We start from the raw sequence: 21,211 nt of genomic DNA, 5'->3' as shown, positions 1-21,211 counted from the left end.
TACATACACATTACACATAAACACATATATATATATATATATATATATATATATATATATATATATATATATATATATATATATACACATACATACACATATACATACATATATAAATATATAATAAATATAATACCAGCCCATATACCCACAGTTGATCCAGAGGAAGGCAAAAACCCCAGCAGAGCATGATCCAATTTGCTAAAGCAGGGGAAAAAAATTCCTTCCTGATCCCCCGAGAGGCAATCGGATTTCCCCCGGATCAACTTTACCTATAAATGTTAGTACCCAGTTATATTATGTACACTTAGGAAATAATCCAGGCCTTTCTTAAAGCAATCCACTGAGCTGGAGCTGGCCAGAACCACCTCTGCAGGGAGTCTATTCCACATTTTTCACAGCTCTTACTGTGAAGAAACCTTTCCGTATTTGGAGATGAAATCTCTTTTCCTCTAGACGTAAAGTGTGCCCCCTTGTCCTCTTTGTTGACTGTAAAGTGAATAACTCGACACCGAGTTCCCTATATGGACCCCTTATATATTTGTACATGTTGATCATATCCCCCCTTAATCTCCGCTTATCAAGAGTGAATAAATTCAATTCCTCTAATCTTTCCTCATAGCTGAGTTCCTCCATGCCTCTTATCAGTTTGGTTGCCCTTCTCTGCACTTTCTCCAGTTCACCGATATCCTTTTTGAGAACTGGTGCCCAAAACTGAACTGTATATTCCAGATGAGGTCTTACTAATGATTTGAACAGGGGCAAAATGATATCTCTCTCTCTGGAGTACATACATGACCCCCGCACCTGTAATCTTGGGCAATCAACTGACAATTTTTTGCTGTCTATATCATGTTTGAAAGGTATATTTTTTTTACTTACTTTCTCGCAGATGCAAGATAAGTGAGAGGAAAGCTCTATGAAGTTTAGGCAGTTCCCTTCTTAGACAGTGGTCACCAGAACAGATGTCTTCCTTTAATATTTACCTTACCCTTGTGTTTTGGTGACTGTAAAATTTGGATTTCCCATCACTTTTTGTCTTTCTTTCCAGACCATTCAGGACAGGCAGAACGGGTGAATCTATTGAGCAGGTACAGAGAGGACAAATGAACTCTAGAAGCAAAACAATTTTATCTTGTGTAACCTCTCATAGCCAACTGATTACCCCATCCACCCATTGGATGTGAATGGGGTTATCTCCCTGCTGTGCTATTTAATCCAACAGTGGGACAACTAAGCTGCCAGAATACACTGATCTGCACTGCAGCCAATTGGCTACAAGTGCTGATGGAGCAAAAATATACAGACAGTCCTGTTCTGGAGTAGTTTATCACTAGATCAACACGACTCAATCATGAATGGCCATGTATGGATTGATACTTGCCATATTTGACCGAATTGTGATCTATGGCCAGTTTTAGAGTAGCTCCTAACGACAGGAAGAGTGTTATTCACAGGATTACCATGGCAACTTAAAGTGATAGCCCCTCAAAAAAAAGTACTCCTGTAGTTGGGTTTGGTAAGCTTTTTGATTTGGCATTAGATATATATTTAACTGCTTGCCCCCCGTCCACCGTCAAATGAGGGCAGAGCGGTGTGGCTCTCGTTCTGGCACAACATCATATGATGGCATCCTAGAATGGCCGCTCTTGGGCGCCGCACTGTGTTGCTAGGACACGGTGTGTCCTGATCTCTGGAAAGAAATGTAATTAGCTGTGTCCAATCACAGTCCGTCACATGTAAACAAGTTAGTGCCAGTAATCAGTGCTCCTCGCCTCACGCTGACAGTGTGTGGCGAAGAGAGCCAATCAGCGGCATCTCCATGTAGAGGGACATCTAAGAATGTAATCAGTGCCCCGATTACAATAATGCAAAATAGCATCACAAATCATTGCCCACAAGTGACACCAATCAGTGCCCATTAGAGATGCCAGTCAGTGTGGGCAATCAGTGCTGCACATCAATGCCCATCACTGCTGTCAATCAATGTCCATCAGTGCTACTGATCAATGCCCATAATTGCCCATCAGTACCACCTATCAGTGCCACCTCAGTACCCACCAGTGCCGCCTATCAGTGCCCATAAGTATGGCATATTAGTGCTTCCTCATCAGTGCTACCTCATCAATGACCACCAGTTCAGCCTATAAGTGCCCATCATAGCCGCTTTATCAGCGTACATCATTGAAGGCGAAAAAATACTTGGTTACAAAATTTACGGTCAGAAAAAAAGCAAAAAAGCAAAAAAAAAAATTTTTTTTTAAAATTTGTTGTCTTTTTTTGTAAAAAAAACAAACAAAAAACAGCAGTGATTAAATACCACCAAAAGAAAGCCTATTTGTGTGAAGAAAATGCTAAAAAATTTGTTTGGGTACATTGTAGCTTGACCTCGCAATTGTCATTCAAAATGCGACAGCGCTGAAAACAGAAAAATGGCTTGGGCAAGAAGGGGGTGTAAGTGCCCAGTAGGCAAGTGGTTAAATGTGGTAAAGGGAGGAATTTAAGAATATTTCTGCACAAGCAGAAAAAAAAATCTCTCTCCTAATCTGTCTCACTCCCCCCCCCCCCGTTTAGCATTGCCTTGCTGGCTGACAGAATTAATACATGTAAATAATGAGCTTGCAAAAGATACCAGGACAGTTGTGGTAGTAAAAAAAATAACCATTATCTACTCTATCCAATACCTGTTACTAAACCTGCATTTACTGTCTGGTCTTCCACAGTACACAAAACATGGAAATGTAATTATTCTAGATAAAATAAACTGATAGATACCCTTTCTCATCATTAACAGTAAATAGCAGTCGTGTGTCTTGCATCAGTGTCCGCTTAAAGATTGTAGGAGGAGTTTTCAATTCCCCTTGATTGTCCTATAAGACTACAGGACTCCTGACCCTCTGTCTGGCCCTGTGCTCATCATATGTACTCTCTCAAGAAAAAGCTCTCTAGCAAAAGCTCTCACACAGCATTTATACACAAGGCAGCAGATTAAACCCTTAGGTTCCACAGAGAGTATAACAAGCATGCTTTACTGCACAGGTGCCAAACACAAAGCCCACAGACCGAATCCGGCCCGCCACCTCTTTCTCACTGCTGTCTGTTCAGGTCTCCCAGGCAGGTAAATCACCTCCTCAGTCCCGCGAGCGGCGCTGGCTTTCTGCGAGTGCATGCGCTCTAGGGAACAAGAATAAACATTTCTTGATCTCTCTCTTCCTCAGTCCAGAAGCTCTGGCTCTCTGTTAGCTGAGCGCATGTGTGACCGGCTGAGCTGTCAGTGGTGGGCGTTTGTTGTTTTCTTTTACATCCTGAGGGTAAGCCTTTCAGGACTTGCTTCATCCCGTAGACTCCATTCACGCAGGGGCAACTTTGGATCCGACTTCAAGTCGCCCCAAGTCGCACTACATGTAAAAATCAATGTAAGTGAATAAGAGCTGTCTTAATGCACACTACTAAAGTCATTCCGACTTCAGAAAAGGTTCCTGTACTACTTCAATCCAACTTCTAGGCGAATTGTACCGAATGATTTCAATGGAAGTCGCCTCCAAGTCAGAGCTCCATCTATACTGAAGCAACAATGTCACCTCTCTCACAGAATAATCAGCTTGCGAGAGGGAACTCCATGGCAAAAAAAAAAAAAAAGGCATGGGTTCCCCCCTCTGGGAGCATACCAGGCCCTTAGATCTGGTATGGATTTTAAGGGGAACCCCCTACGCTGAAAAAACGGCATGGGGGTCCCCCCCAAAACCCATACCAGACCCTTCGCTGAGCATGCAGCCTGGCCGGTCATGAAAGGGGGTGGGGACGAGCGAGTTACCCCCCTCCTGAACTGGACCAGGCTGCATGCCCTCAACATGGGGAGTGGGTGCTTTGGGGAAGGGGGGTGCCCTGCGGCCCTCCCACCCCAAAGCCCCCTTTAATAAGGGGGCCCCCAGATCTCGGCCCCCCACCCTATGTTAATGAGTAAGGGGTACATCGTACCCCTACCCATTCACCTGGGGAAAAAAGGTGTAAAAAAAAAAAAAAACACAACACAGGTTTTTAAAGTAATTTATTAATTAGCTCTGAGGGTCTTCTTCCGACTTTGGGGGTCTTCTTCCGACTTCTCCCGGTGTCCGGCCTCTTCTTCCGCTCTCCAGCGTCGTCTCCCGGGCTCCTCCACTATCTTCTTGCAGCTTTTTTACTAGCGGAGGAGCCTGGTCGCCTCCGTCCTCCTTTCCTCTTGGGAGAAGAGGCCGAATAGAGCGGAGAAGTCGGAAAAAGACCCCCAAAGTCAGAAGAAGACCCCCGGAGCTGATTAATAAATCACTTTAAAAACCTGTGTTGTGTTTTTTTTCTTGACACATTTTCCCCAGTGTCACCCCTTACACATTCACATAGGGTGGGGGGCTGGGATCTGGGGGCTCCCTTATTAAAGGGGGCTCCACGATTCCGATAAGCCCCCCACCCGCAGACCCTGACAACCAACGCCCAGGGTTGTCGGGAAGATGCCCTTGTCCTTATCAACATGGGGACAGGGTGCTTTAGGGTGGGGGGGGCGAAGGGTGTCCCCTTCCCCAAAGCACCCACCCCCAATGCTGAGGGCACACGGCCTGGTATGGTTTAGGGGGGGGCGCTTGCTCATCCCCACTCCCTTTCCTGACGGCCAGGCTGCAAGCTCAGATAAGGGTCTAGTATAGATTTTGGGGGGACCCCCAAACCGTTTTTTACATACCAGACCTAAGGGCCTAGTATGCTCCCAAAGGGGGAACCCATGCCTGTTTTTTTATTTAAAATTTGGCGTGGAGTTCCTCCCCGAGAGCTGATTATTCTCTGATTGGCCACGGCCAAAATCGCCTGGCCTGGGGCGAGTTAAAGTCGTGTTGTAAGTTGCCCCACGTCATACTACAAAATTTGCAAGAGCAAAATGATTCAACTGTATAGACCAGAAAGGGCGGAAAGGGGGGAGGGGGGGCCAGGGGCATGTGGCATAAACAGAACAATATTTCACATAAAACGAAATGTTGCTCTCTGGGTCCAGTGTCAGTGGGGTCCCCAGGGCATCCAACCTGAGGAACCAGGATGCCTCAGGGGGAACCCACCTGGGGGGGGGGGAGAGTGGGAAGAAAGGGAGGGAGCCCCATGGAATCACCAAAAGAACAAGCTGAATAAATAAAAAAAAAAACAGAATTTAGCATCTATGTTTAAAGGTGTACTGCATTACTGAGAGAATAGTGAAACGGCACCTGGATTAAGCTTCGACTGATCCCTTATGCACTAGTCTTGGAAAATTGAGGAAGTGTGTCATGGACTGTCGCAGTCATGTGTTCCATTATTTGTAGAACATGTGTAAGGGTGGGAGGGGAGGGGGGCAACCATCTCAAAAGGTATTGCCCTCTTAGCTGCCAGGAGAAAAAAAGGCGGCTAACTTTTGGGCATGTTTGGAGATACTAGGGAACAGCAAGCCCAAAAGATATTGGATCGGGTCTAGAGGGAGAGTAGTTTCAAAGAGCTCTTGTAGATAAGTTTGGATGGAGGACCAAAAAGGCTGAATGGTGGGACATTCCCAGAAGATGTGGAAATGGGAGCCAATATCACTCCAGCACCTCCAGCACACTTGAGAAGCTTTGGGATCGTATCTATGAAACATCTCCGGGGTCCTATAGAAAAAAAAGTAGTATCTTATAGGTCGTCTTCCTCTGCTCCACACACCTTGAAGACCTGGAAGTGGTCTCCCAAATCTTCTGCCACTGAGGGTCGCTTAATAATCTGGGACCACTTCTGCATGTAGGGGTGAAATGTGTCAGTGAGTGAAGAAGTTTCATGCAAGTATCTATAGCTATCTGAAATAAGATGGGCTTGGTATAAGCCCTGGGAGCATAATAGTTCAAATGAGGTAGGTTTATCTAAAGTCAAGGTAGAGGATTTAGAGGAAAAATAATGTTTGAATTGGAGATAGGAGTAAAATAAAAGTTTAGTGATCTGATATTTACGCTGTAGTTCGTTAAAGGGTAAAAGTGTATGGGTAAGTGGGGGCACAAGATTTCTGAGCTGGAAAATTCCTGCTTGTGTCCATGGGAGCATTCAAGTATAAGAAAGGCTATCCGGGACATCGGGGTTGAATAATACATTTAATAGAGGCGGACATATAGAAAAGAGGGAGAATTGGTGCGAGAACTTCTTCCATATGGAAAGAGTGAATACCATTGGGTGTAAACACAGGCTTCGGAGTTCAGTTATATAGGTCTCTAAGTTTGTGCAAATCATAGAACAGAGGTGGACTGGTCTAGTGATACTCATTTCAAATCTCTGACCAAATGCTGGATGTCATTCGAGAAGACCAAGTGATAATCGCCTTGAGGTGGGAGGCAAAGAAATATTTAATAAGGTCTGGGGCCCCCAATCCGCCTCTAGATCTAGGAGCCAATACCACCGTGCTGGCTATTCAGTGGGCCTTATAGTGCCAGATATAGTTAAGGAAAGATCTCTGAGTGGCTTTGAGCTGTGACATAGGGACAGGAATTGCAAAGTCTCAAATAGATAAAGGAGTCTCGGTAGGATGGACATCTTCAGGACATTGATGCAACCCAAGAGAGAGAGATGGGATAAATGTCGCAGGAGTTGGTCAATGTCACGGAAGAGTGGGAGGAAGTTAGCCTGATAGAGTGAGTATGAAGGGGTGAAGGGGTGAGATGTATCCCTAGGTATTTAGGAGAGTTTAAGCAAAAGTGGTAGGAGTAGTTTTGTTGTAGGGTGACAAGATCTGAAGGTGGGATGAGTATTGGTAGGGCCTCTGTTTTGCTTGTGTTGATTTTATACCCTGAAAAGAAGGCTAAATTCTTTAAGCAAGGCTTGCAAACTTGGGAGAGAGGTGTGAGGTCTGGTCAAAGTCAATATAATATCTTCTGCAAACAATGATAGTTTGTATTCGTTATGATGCAGAGAAACCCCCTGAATGTCAGGGTGGATGCGGATGGCTAAGGGTTTGGGACAAAGTATAAAAAGTAAAGGGGATAACGGGCATCCCTGTCTGGCACCGTTACTCAGGGAAAAGGAAGGGGATAGATAGGAAGACAGTTGTACTTGGGAAGAGGGTTGGGAATATAGAGCATGCAATGCTGCCATGAAGGGGCCGCTGAAACCATAATTGGAAAGTGTGGCAAACATAAAGGGCCAACTGAGCCTATCAAAGGCGTTCTGTGCAACAAGGCTCAATACTAGAGCTGAACGATTCATTCTGTTCAACAAATCTATAAGGTCTATGGTGTGTCTTGTGTTGTCACCGGCGTGTCTGGCAGTTACAAAGCCTAATTGGTCTTTATGCACTAGTCTAGGTATGAATTGTGAGAGGCGATTCGCCAAATTTTTGGTAAATATCTTGTAATCAGAGTTAAATAAAGCAATGAGCCTATAGTTGTCAGGGAGGGAGGGGTCTTTACCAGATTTCGGAATTACAAAGATATGTGCATGAAGGAATTGAGGGTGGGGGACAGTACCTTGAAGTAGGGAAGTAAAAAGACAAAGTAAATGTGGGCTCAAATTTGGCAAAAAGGTTTTATAGTATGATTAAGGCAGGCCATGCGGGCCAGGGGATTTTTGAGTAGGGAGGTTTTTGACTGCTTCAGCTAATTCTTCAGGGGCGATTGCAGAGTTCAGAGAAGAAAGGTGGCCAGGAGAGAGTGTGGGCAAATGTAGTGAGTTAGAGAGGAAGTAAACTCTCCCACCCTGATGCTTCTTTTCATTTAGTCCATTATAATAAGTAATTATCAGACTATAGCCACTGTAATCCAGCCCAAATTGCATATTACTTGCTGTTTAAAGAAACTTAAAAAAAAAAAACTTGCTTCCAGGGGTTAGGCAGCACAATCTTAAGTATCGTTTTCTGAGTTCACAGTGGAGTGTATTTCTGCCCTTACATTGAGCACTTCCTGTACTGTTAACCAAGCCTCTTTCTCAATCCAACGTTTCTATGGCAACCCTGCTTCCTTTTCATAGCTTACTTGTTTTTTATTTCATAGTATTTACTCGTGCAGATGTCTAATGGCCATTACTGCAGTCTTATCAGCTGAAGCTGATAAGTCTGACAAAGGGAAACAAGTTTAGACTGTATAAGAGTTTAAGGAAAAAAGGGCATAGTCTCGGTATGCTACACCAGCTCATCACTATAGTGACTATATATATGTTAATTGATACTGTATTTGGTCTTTGAGAACAATCTATACACAACTCGAATTGCACTATATTGAACTGTGATGTAATTGCTGATGTAGACCCATATTATGTGTGGATAATTTGTCTGTGTCAAGTTTTTAACTCTTTAACTATGTATGTGTTTCCAAGTTTCAATTTTTGAATAAATTTATATAAACCCCCCCCCCCCCTTTTCTCTATACCTGATTGCACTTGGTGCCTTTAAAGTCCTAAAGTCCCCACTCATCTTTCTCTAAAGTTTAGACTGTATGTGAGGTCACATGGTGTGTAGGAGGAAGCTCTGAGTGATTAGCAGAGTTCAGTGTTGTGCCATAGGAAGTCCTGATAACAGATAGATAAGCACACAAGAGTGTGCCTTAAATCAGGGCATACTCAGTGACATCATTCTACAGAACAACAATACTAAGCAAGTAAGGAGATATCTACAAGCAGTGTTCATTAGGGATTTTTATGCTGATTTACATGGGACAAAGTTGTGGGGAAGGGTTTACAACCACTTTAAAGGAGTCAAATTTCTCCTGTGTAAAATTGTAGTTAGGGTCCATTTGTAGAAAGTTATATAATTTGCGGTAAAAAAAAAAAAAAAACTTTGGACATAGCAATAGGGCAATAGGTAGGAGTACTGTCGGGTTGTCTGAGGAAGTCTGGGGATGAGATAAAGGGGAGGGTTTCAGCTTATTCACTAGCATTCTGTGTGGTTTATTTGAATATTCATAGAATTTTTGTTTGGACCACAAAAGGAATTTATCAATCGTTTTCATATCCAATGACCTGAGTTGATTTTGCAGGAAAGTAACGGCCTGCAGCCCAGCCACCGTGGGGGAAGAAAGCAAGAGGCTCTCGGCTTCACGGTGTTTGGACAGGGTAGAGGAGCGTTGAACGCTGCATCTTTTTTCATACGAGAAGCAGTAGCAATGCAATGTCCTTGAAAGACGGCCCTATGGGCTTCCCACAGAGTGGAGAGCCCCGGAACCGTATTCTCATTAAGCTGGAAGTATTCAATCAGGCTGCTGGACAGGAGGTTTCTAGTTTCAGGGATACGAAGGAAGGTCTCAGTGGCCCTCCACTTTAAAGAAAAAGAAAATATGTAATTGGAAAAAAATAAGAAAGGAAAAAAAATATATAAAAGAGGGATGTGTGTGTAGAGGGAGATCTATGTTGAATGGATAAGTGAGATAGAAGAATGAAGGAAGGGTCTGAGTGAGTGTATAGGGTAAAAAGTAAAAATACTAATATGATGGGATACAATTATATATAGGTTACCAGGAGTTACCTGGTAGTAGTGATGGTAATAAATAGAAAATTGTGAAAATAAAGATAATGAGAGGTAAATGGAAATGAATAACACTAAATATAAAAAAGTGGTGGGAAAGTGTATGTATGTAATTGGAAATGAAAGTAGTGCATAATAATAAACAAATGGTAAATGTATTGAGCTGTAAATGAATGAGTGAATGAATGTGTGTGTGTTGAATATGTGTGTATGTATGCGGATAGAGATCAGTGTGTAGGAGGATAAATGAAAATAACTGAGTATGTGTGTGTCTGTATGTCAGTATAGAAAGGAAAGTGAATGAGAGGATAGATAAAGTACCATAAGTCCTCGATTACCTGTATGGTTAAATGAAAGTTAAATAGTTTGCTCCTCAGATGGAATAGGGACAGAGGGAAACCGTCGGTCTGCTCCCGGCTGGAAATACCCCAACTCTGTAGGTGTATCCCCACCAGTGTCATATATACCACATGAATTGGCATATGAAAGGGGCGGCGGGGCTTCACAGGTGTTTGGGAACATGTGAACGGATGCCTGCCTCCCTCTGCTAGAATGGGAGATGATTATAGCATGTTAGCGTCCACAGGTGTCTCTGACACCAAGGGCAGGATCCATGCATATGACGCCGATGTGTTGAGGTCAGGCTCCACCCCCCCAATGTTGTTGGTGGGCGGAGAGAGGTCTGGGTGCATTGCAGCCCCAGGAGCAGGAGTGAGGACAAAACAGGTAATCGAGGACTTTCTACCTTCACTCTCCTTTCACACTACTTTCATTTCCAATTACATACATACACTTTCCCACCACTTTTTTTTCATATTTAGTGTTATTAATTTCCATTTACCTCTCATTATCTTTATTTTCACCATTTTCTATTTACTAGTATCACTAACACTACTACCAGGTCATCCCTGGTAACCTACACCTATTTATAGGTGTATATATAATTGTATCACATCATATCAGTATTTTTACTTTTTACCCTATACACTCACTCAGACCTTTCATTCATTCTTCTATCTTACTTATCCATTCAACATAGATCTCCCTCTACACACACATCCCTCTTTTATATATTTTTCTCCTTTCTTCTATTTTTCCAATTACATCTTTTTCTTTAATATCTTCTTCTCGTTGTTGTTACACAGATTTCACCTAATGTCAATTCTGCATTCAGCATGCAATATACACACATATCCATTGACCGTTTACCCACCCCTGTTGCTGCACCCCATTTGGATCCCATCTGGTTATTCCCCGCCTCAGTCCCAATAAAGAGTACTCTTACCAGACAACCCCCGCATAACTCCACCCCAGGAACTGCCTTCCACCTATGTGCCACTTTGTAAGAAGGGATGAGCTCCGGTGTGTTCGCATACGCCATGTGCAGAGCCCGCCAGGAAGTCGGCGCAGCACTGCGCTAATCACAGGTAGCGAGACATTGCTCAAACTCTGCAGCCACACATCGGGGCAATGTCTCACTGCCTGTGATTAGCACAGGGCTGCGCCGACTTCCTGGCGGCTATGCAAGTGGAGTATGCAAACACGCCGGAGCTCATCCTTATTTGTTAGCAACAAAGTAATAATTTGTCTATTCTTCATCTTTTGGGCCGAATACCTAGCTAACCATTAAAATAATTCCACATCTCATTACTTTATAGTACTCTGTATGCATCCAACTCCTGACGATTGGCACAAGGCCATGAAGTGCATAGTGTGTCCATCTAGTGATACCGAGTTATGCTTGTTCCAACCAACCCCAACGTATCATGATCTTTGTACTAATCATGTGAATTTTATATACCGTATATACTCGAGTATAGGCCGACCCGAATATAAGCCGAGGCCCCCAATTTACCCCCAAAAAACTGGAAAACTTATTGACTCGTGTATAAGCCGAGGGTGAGACATGGCTGTCCATCCCTGTGTGTCCGTCCATCCCTGTGTGTGTGTCCGTCCATCCATCCCTGTGTGTGTGTCCATCCATCCATCCATCCATCCATCCCTGTGTGTGTGTCCGTCCATCCATCCCTGTGTGTGTATCCATCCATCCATCCATCCCTGTGTGTGTGTGTGTGCGTGTGTGTATTCATCCATCCATCCATCCCTGTGTGTGTGTGTGTGTGTGTGTATCCATCCATCCATCCATCCCTGTGTGTGTGTGTGTGTGTGTGTGTGTGTGTGTGTGTGTGTGTGTGTGTGTGTGTCCGTGCAGCCTTGTGTGTGTGTCCAGCCTACCTGTGTCCCAAGCCTCCGTCCCGAGCCGCCGTCGTCCCGAGCCTCCTCTGTCCCGTGCCTCCTCTGTCCCGTGCCTCCTCTGTCCCGTGCCTCCTCTGTCCCGTGCCTCCTCTGTCTCGTGCCTCCTCCGTCCCGTGCCTCCTCCGTCCCGTGTCGTGCCGATGGATCGCCGCTCCAGGATCGCCGCTCTTCTCGGCGGCCATTCTACAATTCAAAAGCCGCGCCTCCGTCCTCCGCCTGTGATAGGCGGAACACTCAATTTCCCAGCAGCCTGTGTTCCGCCTATCACGGACATCCTCTCATACTCGTCCGTAGTATGAGAATGAACGGATGTCCGTGATAGGCGGAACACTGACTGCTGGGAAATTCAGTGTTCCGCCTATCACAGGCGGAGGCGGAGAAGGAGGCGCGGCTTTTGAATTTTAATGTCCGCCGTCTGTCTGCTCGATACGCTGATCGAGCAGTCAGACAGCGGTGACTCGAGTATAAGCCGAGGGGGCACTTTCAGCCTCAAAAAAGAGGCTGAAAATCTCGGCTTATACTCGAGTATATACGGTACATTACTTTTGTTAGAATTGTATTATTTTTGCTGTCATGAATTTTACTGTCACAAATCATGTACTACAGGTAGTGATTAAACCACGATTATTACATTTTATGATTATATCAACTTATGTTGAATTTTTATGACTGTATTTTTACATCATAAATATTTTATTATATTGCTTGATTATGTTCCCTCAATATCACTACCATGAACTGCCCCCAGGGGATTGAGACACTCAGGTTCCTTTCATGTGATACATTTATATTATTATACACACCTACAGGCCTCATTTAAAGTCCCATTCCTATCCCCCTTTTTTGTTTTTTATACATATGTATGCAGGGATAGAGGCATGTTTGGTGTATAGTTCCAGGCTGAGACAGGTCGCAACCCTTATACTGAACACTGGTACTGGTGCTGAACATAGCGTTTAACCTACACAGGGAAGTACCATCTATAACCCAATACACTGGGAGGTACTAGAGCTGGGGGCCAGGTAGGAAGGTAGGACAGAGAACAGATGTGAACAAAGCACACCCCTAAACCATGCACGTAGTGCATCCCTGAACCCTGCACTCTGTGCCTAACACATTCATGAACCCTGCACGCTGTGCGTAGCACACCCCTGAACCCCGCAGTCTGTATGTAGCGCACCCCTGAACCCTGCACCTTGCATGTAGCACACCCCTGAACCAACCCTGTACCTTATATGTAGGGTACCACTGAACCTGGCACTCTGTGTGTAGCGCACCCCAAATTCAACTGACCCTTTGAGGGAAACCATAGTTCTGATGCGGCCCAAAATTAAATTGAGTTTGACATCCTTGCTTTACTGCATATACAGACCAATTTTACTGTTGTGGGTTTAGTAACACTTTAAAATGGACGTTCAGCCAAAAACTCAAAATTTAAGCCACATTTCAAAACATATCTAACCCTGTAAAGCAAAAATTTGTGATGCATATCTTTTTCTGAAGCCAATCTGGTCTGGTCTCCAGTGGCGGATGCAGCATGCAGGAGACAGCCGGCTGTGAAATGCCTGGAAAGCAATGTCACCTATAGAGTTATTATCAGGCTTCCATTGTCAGTTGCCTCTCCTGCACATGCCTACACACAAAAGTTGCAACTGACAGCTCAGCACAAGACTGGTCCTGAGCAACTGCAGAAAAAGAATGTATAGCTTTTGGCTGAACTTCTACTTTAAGTTTTTGCTGTAGATACAATTTAACAATTACAATTATTGTTGTTGCATACTATGTATTAAGGTGAAAAACCTTTTGTAGTGCAGCAGTCCCCCCAGAGCCCCCCTTTTACTTACCTGGCCCCAATTTTTCCAGCAACGATATTAAGCACAACAGCTCCAGCCGCTGTCTCAGGTCCTCATTGGATAGATTATTGATAGCAGCAGCAGCCATTGGCTTTCTCAATGGACGCAGCAGCAGCCATTGGTCCTCTTAATGGACACAGCAGCAGGACTCGGGAGTGCGCCCACATGAGTGTCCCCTTGGAATGCAAGTGCCCCCCATGGAGGTGGGGGCACTTGATGTGGGGAAGAGCCAGGAGCGCCACTGGGGGACCCTAGAAGATGAGGATTGGGGCCACTGTGCAAAACCCTTGCAGAGGTGGTAAGTATAACATGTTATTTAAAAAAAAAAAAATAGGATTTTTATAACAGTTTACCTGTAAAATCCTTTTCTTTGAAGTACATCACGGGACACAGAGCCATAGTAGTTACTATGCGGGTTATAGGCTACCTTCAGGTGATGGCCACTTGCACACCCTAAGACAAAAAAGTGCACTCCCTATATAACCCCTCCCACTACTGGGAGTACCTAAGTTTTGTAGCAAAGCAATACATGTGTATACCAAAGAAGGGAGGAACCTCTGTGTCCTGTGATTTACTTCAAAGAAAAGGATTTTAGAGGAGGGAGACAACAAAAGTAGGGCACCGAGAGACTAGAGGACTCATACTGCAGCCTGCAGTACACTATGCCCAAAGGTGATATCCTCATGACCTTTGACATCTACTTGATAGAATCTGGTAAATGTATGGACTGAAGACCAAGTTGCAGCCTTGCAGATCTGAGCCAGGAAGGCTTGGTGATGCACTGCCCAAGAAGCACTAAGAGCCCTGGTGGAGTGCGCTTTAATATGAAAAGGAGAAATTTTCCTCTTTAAATCATAAGCTTGAACAATCACTTGACGAATCCATTTAAAAACAGTAGATTTTGACGCTGCCTGTCCTCTTTTAGGAACACCTGGCAACACAAACAAAACATCTGTTTTACGAATCTGAGCGGTCACTTTCAAATAGACCTTTCTCACCACATCAAAAGAACGCAGTGACCTCTCTTCCACAGAACAAAGTTCTGGAAAAAATGAAGGCAGAACAATATCCTGGTTTAAATGAAAGCCTGATACTACCTTCAGTAGGAATTTAGGATGAGGCTGCAATATAACCTTATGCTTATGAATAATCAAATATGTCTCTTTACAAGAAAGAGCAGGCAATGATGATACTCTTCTTACAGAAGATATGGCAACCAAGAAAATAATTTTCCTCATCAAGAGGACTAAGGGAATATCTCATATTGGCTCAAAAGGCTGTTTTTGTAATGCCGACAGGACTAAATTTAAGTCCCAAGGGTTCAGGGGTGACCTAACTGGAGGATTAATACGTGTTACCCCCTGAATAAAGTTACAAACCAGAGAGTGTGAAGCAAGTGGTCGTTGATAGTACGCAAGGCCAGCTTCATTTCTAATCCCATTTGTAGGAATTCAAGGATCCTACCTATGACATATTTCCCAGGGTGCCAACCCCTGGATTCACACCAGGAGACATATGCCTTCCAGACTCTATAGTATATGACTCTGGAGGCTGGCTTCCTAGCATTGACCAAAGTAGAAACTACTAAAGCTGACAGTCCATGGTCTTTCAGAATGTGGGGTTAAATAGCCAAACCGTTAAAGTTAGCGTCTGTGAGGTAGGATGGAATAACAGACCTTGCGAGAGAAGGTCTGGCCACAGTGATAGGGTCCCCTAATATCATGTTTATGATCTCGGAAAACCAAGATCTCCTGGGCCACAGGAATCACCTCCTTCCCTTCTTGCTTGATCCTGTGAAGAAGGCGTGGCATCAGCATAACAGGAGAGAATGCATAGATCAGTGAAAACTGATCCCATGAAAAAAAAAAAACAAGGCATCTGTTCCGTATGCCAATGGATCCCTTGTCCTTGACACAAAGTTTTCGATCTTGTTGTTGAACCTGGATGCAAACAGATCCAGGTCCAGAACTCCCCATCGTTGACATATTGACAGAAGAATGTCGGGGTGAAGGGACCATTCTCCTGGGAACAATTGTTGGTGACTCAAGTAGTCCGCTTGCCAAATCTATATTACTGGAATGAAAATTGCTGATAGGCAAGAAATGTTGTTTTCTGCCCAAGATAGAATATGATTCACCTCTCTCTAGGCCGCATAACTTCTTGTGCCCCCTTGGTGATTGATATAGGCCACTGCTGTGGCATTGTCAGATTGGATACTGACACGACAATTCCGTAGTCTGAGCGTCCAGGCGTACTGCCCGAATCTCTAGAATATTGATGGGCAAGGTCCAATCTGATATGGACCATTTCCTTTGGACAGACACTTCTTCCAGGACTGCTCCCCCGCCCAGAAGGCTGCCATCTGTTACCACCTTCGAGGTGACTGGTAGAAAGGATTTTCCTTTTTGAAGATTCCTGGATATCAACCACCAATTGAGGCTCTGATGCACTTTGGGGGATAAACGCATTGGGAAGTCCAGAGCTTGGACCTTCTTGTTCCAAGCTGACAGGATACTGTTTTGCAGCCCTCTTGAATGAAACTGTGCCTAAGGAATGGCCTTGAAAGAAGCCACCATCTTTCCCAATAACTTCATGCAAAGTCGAATAGAAGGATTCTTCTTTGTTTTGACCAACTGAATCAGTTCCTTTATTTACTCAGCGTAACTTCATCTTTCACATTATGCAAACATTGGGCTAACTTTACTGTGTTTTTTTTTAAGCACAAAACAGTTTCTTTCCCCCAAAAAAAGCATTCGAAAAGTTGCTGCGCAAATACCGTGCAAGATAAAAAGTTGCAACGACCACCATTGTATTCTCCAGGGTGTTTGCTAAAAAAAAAAATATAATGTTTTGGGGTTCTATGTAATTTTCTAGCAAATAAATGATGATTTTTACATGTAGGAGAGAAATGTCAGAATTGTTCTGGGTGCTCCAGAACGCCTGATGGAGCTCCCTGCATGTTGGGCCTCTGTATGTGGCCACACTGTGTAAAAGTCTCACACATGTGGTATCGCCGTACTCGGGAGTAATAGCAGAATGTGTTTTGGGGTGTAATTTGTGGTATGCATATGCTGTGTGTGAGAAATAAACTGATAATATGACAATTTTGTAAAGAAAAAAAAAAAAAAAGTAAAAAAAAATCTTGATTTTGCAAAGAATTGTGGGAAAAAATGACAACTTCAAAAAACTCATCATGCCTCTTACTAAATACCTTGGAATGTCTTTTTTCCAAAAAGGGGTCATTTTGGGGGTATTTGTACTTTTCTGGCATGTTAGGGTCTCAAGAATTGAAATAGGCTGTCAGTACTTTAGGTGTGATCAATTTTCAGATATTGGCAACATAGCTTGTGGACTATTTTTACCAAAGATATGTAGTAGTATACATTTTGGCCAAAATTTATGAAGGAAAAAATACTAATCTGCTAAATTGTATAACAGAAACAAAGAAAGTCTTTTTTCTTTTATAGCACAAAAAATAAAAAACCGAGCGGTGATTAAATAACACCATAAGAAAGCTCCATTTGTGTGGAAAAAAAGGACAAAAATTTCATATAGGTCCAGTGTTGCATGACTGAGTAATTGTCATTCAAAATGTGAGAGCACCGAAAGCTGAAAATTGGTCTGGTTATTAAGGGTGTTTAAGTGCCCAGTGGTCAAGTGGTTAAGTTCATTTTTTTTCCCCTCAATGTACACACAGCAACCCATATTGACAGAAAAACACAGAATTGTTGCCATTTTTGCAGATTTATTAAAAAAGAAAAACTGAAATATCACATGGTCCTAAGTATTCAGACCCTTTGACACTCATATATTTAACTCGGGTGCTGTCCATGTCTTCTGATCATCCTTGAAAACCACACGCCTCTCTATATAAGACCTTATAGCTCACAGTGCATGTCAGAGCAAATGAGAATCATGAGGTCAAAGTAACTGCCTGAAGAGCTCAGCGACATAATTGTGGCAAGGCACAGATCTGGCCAAGGTTTTTTTTTTTTTTTTTAAGAATCAGGAGTGCTTTATTGAACCATAGCAAAATACAGAATCTACATACAAGGTATACAGGTGACAAAATACAAGGTCATTGTAGTAACCATAGTGAAACATGGAAACGAGTAAGCTCTAGGATACCAGTTGCAGTGATACAGCCCACCAGGGGAGGAAGGAAAGGGGAGGGAAGGGGAGGGGGGGAGAGGGGGGGGAACAAGAAGGGGAGAAAAAAGGGGGGGGGAAGAAGAGGAAGAAGGGGGGGGGGAAAGGGGGGAGGAGAGAAGAAGGGAGAAGCAAGGAAGAACAGTGAGGGAAGCGAGAAAGTATGGGGAGAGGGAAGGGGAGGAAACAGGATAAAAATAATAATAAAATCCTCTCCCTCCCGGACCACTAACCAGGCGCGAATCCAGTCCAGGGGGACCACACCTTGTCGAACTTCCAAGGGCACCCCCTACTCATATATGTTAGCTTGTAGATGGGTAACACAGTATTAACTCTATCCTCCCATGCAGACACCTTAGGCGGAACTGGAGAAGTCCATCGCAATAGAATCTCCCTTTTTGCATAGAAAAAAAGTACAGAAATGAGTATCCTACTATGGTGCGGTCTCTGGGCAACCTCCTGTATTCCCAAAAGAGCAAGTTCTGGCGTTTTGGGGACCGATAGATCCATACGGACATTCATATGCTCGAAGATCCCCTCCCAAAAGGTAGATAGCGCAGGGCATTCCCAGAACATATGAAGAAATGTGCCTAGATGCATTCTACAGCGGGGGCAGTGCGGGTCTCTACCAGCATACATTTTTGACAGCCTGACCGGGGTAAAATACACTCTATGAAGAAATTTTATCTGAATCAGCTTGTCTCCCGCTGCTATCATTACCCTGGGACCATAGTTTAAGCATTCCTCCCAATCCTCCCTAGTCAGTGTCGGGATGTCACTTCGCCACTCTTCCCATAGCCTATCCATTCTGGGAATATCTTTCGGCAATAGGGTAGCATACAGCGCCGAGAGGGGCTTCCGCAAGGCCCTATCAGACAGGAGGTCCTCTACCGGGTCCAGTTGGATCATAGGGGGAACCGAGAATTGGGCCCTAGCCGCGTGACGCAGTTGTATGTACCGAAAGTACATCCACCCAGGAAGACCATGCCTCCCAGCCAGTTGTACGTACGTCAGCAGTGTACCAGCAGGCATAATGTCCCGAAGGGTCCTTATCCCGTATCTATCCCACACCCGACAGTCCGGAATCGTACGAAAATGATGTAGGGTAGGGTTATCCCAGAGTGGCTGAGCAGGGGACCACCTCTCATCACCCGAAAACCTATGCCTAGCCACAACCCACGCCTTTAAGGTAGCTTTCGTCGGGGTCGGGAGGTCCGAATAGGCCCTCACTCCCCGATACACCAATTCCTGAAGGTCCCGTCTCCCGCCACCCGGGCCATCTCCAAACACACTGCGGCATTAGAGGGACTCCCCTCCAACCACCAATAAGCTGTAACTAACATTGCAGCCCAGTAATAGACCCGTACGTCAGGAAGGGCAAGCCCCCCAAATGTGTAGGAAGGCGCATCGTGGCCTTGGATCTGGCCAAGGTTACAAAAAAATTCTACTGCACTTAAGGTTCCTAAGAGCACAGTGGCCTCCATAATCCTTAAGTGGAAGAGGTTTGGGATGACCAGAACCCTTCCTAGAGCTGGCTGTGTGGCCAAACTGAGCTATCGGGGAAGAAGAGCCTTGGTGTGAGAGGTAAAGAGGTACCCAAAGATCACTGTGGTTGAGCTCCAGAGATGCAGTTGGGAGATGGGAGAAAGTTGTAGAAAGTCAACCATCACTGCAGCCCTCCACCAGTTGGGGCTTTATGGCATAGTGGCCCGACGAAGCCTCTAATCAGTGCAAGACACATGAAAGTCTGCATGGAGTTTGCTAAAAAAAAAATCCCGAAGGACTCCAAGATGGTGAGAAATAAGATTCTCTGGTCTGATGAGACCAAGATAGAACTTTTTGGCCTTAATTCTAAGCGGTATGTGTGGAGAAAACCAGGCACTGCTCATCACCTGTCCAATACAGTCCCAAAAGTGAAGCAAGTGAAGCATGGTGCTGTGGGGGTGTTTTTCAGCTGCAGGGACAGGACTACTGGTTGCAATCAAGAAAAAGATGAATGCGGCCAAGTACAGGGATATCCTGCACAAAAACCTTCTCCAGAGTGCTCAGAACCACAGACTGGGCCAAAGGTTTACCTTCCAACAAGACAATGGCCCTAAGCACACAGCTAAAATAACGAAGGAGTGGCTTCACAACAACTCCATGACTGTTCTTGAATGGCCCAGCCAGAGCACTGACTTGAACCCAATTGAGCATCTCTGGAGAGACCTAAAAATGGCCGTCCATCAATGTTTACCATCCAACCTGAAAGAACTGAAGAGGATCTGCAAGGAGGAATGGCAGAGGATCCCCAAATCCAGGTGTGAAAAACTTGTTGCATCTTTCCCCCAAAAGACTCATGGTTGTATTAGATAAAATGGTGCTTCTACTAAATACTGAGCAAAGGGTCTGAATACTTAGGACCATGTGATATTTCAGTTTTTCTTTTTTTAATAAATCTGCAAAAATGTCAACAATTCCGTGTTTTTTCTTTCAATATGGGGTGCTGTGTGTACATTAATGAGGAAAAAAACGAACTTAAATGATTTTAGCAAATGGCTGCAATATAACAAAGAGTGCAAAATTTAAGGGGGTCTGAATACTTTCTGTCCCCACTGTATACTATAAGAAAACAATATTAAAACACTCAAAATGGAAAGAGTCCTTAATACTGTAGCAGCATTCTGGTCAGATAACACAAATGACAAGCTTCCATATAAAGTTCATATACAAGTCAATAAAATGAAGGCGTCCAGTTATAGCTGGTCCTGTGATTTGTTCAAAACACCATCCAAACAATTCGCTACATAAGGGAATCTCCCCTTTGGGGGTGCACTCACAAGCTCAGCTGTAATGTGCCTTTAGTTTTAAAACTGTTCCTCCAACACTCCAACCAAAGCTTCCACCGAACTCTAGTCACACCTTGAGCAAATGGGCGCTACTCATCTATCAGCACAGAGGTAGCTCTTCTAAATTTGGGAGGTTATGGGGGGGGGGGTGGCTGTCAGCGTCTGGGTTGGCCCCAGCAGACTTGATATTAAACAGGTTGCTGATGTGATCTGGGTTATGTTTATAAAAATTAGGGGTATGGCAACAATGGATAGTAGTACTGTATGCTTGTTCAAATGATACAGAAAATGCTGGCCACCTTTTGGCAGCAATAGTTAAAGCTCAGAAATCTATGACATAAGTAGTAGAATTACAATTTTCACCAACTGATAACTGCACAAACTACTTTGGAGATCTCAGCAGTGTTTTTTGATTTTTACAAAAATTGTATAGTAGTAAGGTATCCTGAGAGGAGACTGAACTGCAATTATTTCTTAATTCTATTGCATTAACAGAATTGTTGGTGGCTGACAGAGATGTTGGATCAGCCCTTGACATTAGAGGAACTTCAGTTTGGCTCTGCCAGCTTGCCTAATAATAAAGCCCCAGGTGCAGATGGAAGTCTAAGATTTATGGAGCTGATTTGTTGCCTAAATTATTGGAGGTATTTAATACAGCATGTGGA

At 44.0% G+C, this 21,211-nt stretch overlaps 1 protein-coding gene across 5 annotated transcripts in view; it reads right to left on the bottom strand.

The window, feature by feature from the left end:
- ARID4B (AT-rich interaction domain 4B) overlaps positions 1 to 21,211 on the bottom strand; it is a 2,504,499-nt gene that overhangs the window by 1,284,008 nt on the left and 1,199,280 nt on the right. The window lies entirely within an intron of this gene.

This window comes from Lithobates pipiens, unplaced genomic scaffold, assembly GCF_037356315.1.
Source record: "Lithobates pipiens isolate NorthernLeopardFrog02 unplaced genomic scaffold, aLitPip1_a1.2 Scaffold_18, whole genome shotgun sequence".
Lineage (NCBI taxonomy): Eukaryota > Metazoa > Chordata > Amphibia > Anura > Ranidae > Lithobates > Lithobates pipiens.
This window is presented reverse-complemented; position numbering and strand designations above follow the sequence as displayed.